Raw genomic sequence first — 2,883 nt, 5'->3', positions numbered from 1 at the left:
GTGCACAAAAGATATTTTCTAAGCCAAACTGAACTGAAGTTGGGGAAAGAAAAGAGCAGAAAGATCCCCACCATCATCATGCCTAGGGGTTGGGGGGAATGGGAGATGGGAGGAGAATACTGAAAATAGGAATAAACATAAAGTCTTTTAATAGAATTGCATTTTTTTTTCAGATGTTTATTTTATGTACAAAGAACTATCATGGGTTTTCACTGAGTAGATGACTTGGATAATCCTTTGAAGGAAGATCATTTAGTCCAACTTAATGAAACTGATATCCTTCGCTTACTGACGGAAACACTAGCGGCACATATTGAGGCCATATTTCCAGATCAGACCATGCCCGTTTGAACAGACACAACAAGAGCAAGAACCCTGGCTGAATTTTCGCGGGTGACTCCAGTATAGTTGCTGGTGACCCATCTTGCTGTCAGGAGTGCAACGAGGCCAAAGGCGAATTTCACTATTTTTTAATTTTTGTAAAGATGGGTTCTTGCTATATTCCCCAGGCTTGTCTGAAACTCCTGGCCTCAAGAAATTGCTCCAGCTTGGCCTCCCAAAGTGCTGGAATTACAGGCATGTGCTAGGGTGCCTGGCCTTTTAAAAGGATTTCAAAGTGTTCCCTCCCTGCCTCCCTCACCACACCTTTAAAATCTAGATACGAAGGCAAGACTGAGAGGTCAGAGAAGAGTGACAAGAGGGAAATGGACAGTGGGAAATGACAAAGGCAAGTTTCATCTAGTCCCTGTTTTCCAGAGCTGAGTCCTGAACTGTGAACTGTAAGGGGAGGTGTGCGAAGCTGTCCTGGATTTGAAAAATATACTGAGCATTCAAGCTTTTGTCCTCTAATCACAGTGAAGTTTTTTTTGGTTGTTTGTTTGTTTTTTAAGGCAACCATCATCTAGTCTACCTTAATACTTGGCTGAGTTATACCAGGAGGCTGCTATTTGAAATTGTCACACTTTTCAAATACCTCAGCTGGTGACAAACATGGCTATAATGCAAATGGCCCAGAGTCTCTTCAAAATTGCCAAATGCGAGGTTTCAGGCTGGGACTTGCAGTTACTTTAAATTCTCTCTTTGCTCTGAATTCTGCTCAGTTCAAATGAAATGCATGCATCACACATCAAGAACGACAGGGAGCCATCTGAAATTTCCTGAAACACCTGGTGCCAGGCAGGTTGAGGCAGGCAATCCTGTCATGCTGCCCTTGACAGGTTTGTGATAGCATCTTTTTTTGGTCTTTATGTTATTTACTGACAAATTCCAAGTAACGTCAGAGCTGATGAATACAAAACAGCCACTGTGACTACAATCCCGCCACCACCAAGAGAACAGACTTCAATGGATCCACAGCAGGGCTTTCCAACCAGAAGCGGCATGACCCGTTGGGGATTGGAGAAACAAGTCAATGGATCACGACAGCATTTCAAAACAAAATCAAGGAGGATGAAAACGAGAACACCAGAGTTTACAATTCAGAGAAAACATAAGAACTGTTTTATGAAACTTCAGCTTTAATTACATATGTGTATGTGTGTTTATGTATGTTCTAGGTTTAATATAAAATCCTGTCTCTACTAAAAATACAAAAAAATTAGCCAGGTGTGGTGACGGGTGCCTGTAGTCCCAGCTACTCGGGAGGCTGAGGCAGGGGAATGGCATGAACCTGGAGGGCAGAGCTTGCAGTGAGCCGAGATCGCGCCAGCCTGGGTGACAGAGAGAGACTCTGTCTCAAAAAAAAAAAAAACAAAAAAAAACAATTAAATTCTTTGCTTACAGTCATGGTCAAAGGAGTGCACAAACCACTGATGTAGAGCCAAGGCTCAAAAATACTGTCTTCAAGCCAAAATCAGCTCACTGCCTATTGTCTGTATGGCCTGCAAGATAAGAATGGCTTTAACACTTTGGAATGTTTGGAAAAATTCAAAAAGCAGGATATTTCATGATGTGTGAAAATGATGTGAAATTCAAATTTCGGTGTCCACAAAGTACTATTGGCACACAGCCACACCCATTTGTTTATGTATTGTCTGTGGCTGCTTTTGGCAAAGTTGAATAGTTGCAACAGACACTTTATGGCCCACAAAGCCTAAAATATTTTCTATCTTTATGGGCAAAGTTTACTGACCTCTGATCTAGAGGCCTCATTGTTATGATGCATTTTTCTCAAGTCTGTATATCTGTTTAATTTGGTTTATAGAAGAAACAGGGAAAGGATCTGACAGAAGATCACACTGTGGGATTCTGGGTGTGTCGTGGATACTGCCACTCCTCTCCACATCCCCTGTCCTGTTTTGTGTGTCCCTCCCTGGCCCCTGTGCCTTCTGTGGCCTGCACCTGTGGCTTTCTGCAGAGGCCTGCCCTTGGAATCTTGGAGCAGTTTTGCCTGCTTATGCAGCAGCTGGAGGTACCCAGGAGTTTAAGCTACTGCAGGCAGGCCTTTGGTCAAGACAGTGGGGTATGAAACGCTAATCCTCTTGCTCAAGTCGTGAGGACGGAACTCTGAAGTGTAACTTTCACTCCAGGTGTCCCCTGTGGGATCAGGCTGGTTCCCTTTCTCTAGACTTTGCCTGAATCATACCCTTGCTTGAGTTCTCTCCCTTCCCCATCCTGCTTTCCCCATTCTCTTTGGGTTTCCTGAAGCACTTTCTTTGACACTGGGGTTGCACATGCATCTGACTCTGTCAGAGTCCTCTTCTGGGGAGCCCAGCCTGAGAGAGGGGAAGCAGTGGGAGGTTCATAAAAGGCAACTCTTTCTGACAAAACTTTGGTTTCATGGGTGCTCCCTATAATGTCTTGCTGAATAGGGACACTTCCCTCATTGTTTTTGTTTTTCTGAAAGGGAGAAGGTGGTTATTTCATTTAAGATGATTTTGCAAT

General features: G+C 43.6%; 1 pseudogene; it reads right to left on the bottom strand.

Moving 5' to 3' along the window:
• Nucleotides 1–252: 252 nt before the first annotated feature.
• Nucleotides 253–423, bottom strand: LOC129031483 (small ribosomal subunit protein uS14-like; annotated as a pseudogene).
• Between the last annotated feature and the right edge of the window lie 2,460 nt (nucleotides 424–2,883).

This window comes from Pongo pygmaeus, chromosome 11, assembly GCF_028885625.2.
Source record: "Pongo pygmaeus isolate AG05252 chromosome 11, NHGRI_mPonPyg2-v2.0_pri, whole genome shotgun sequence".
In the NCBI taxonomy this organism is placed as follows: Eukaryota; Metazoa; Chordata; class Mammalia; order Primates; family Hominidae; genus Pongo; species Pongo pygmaeus.
Note: the sequence above shows the minus strand (reverse complement) of the source record. Positions and strands in the feature narration are given on the sequence as shown.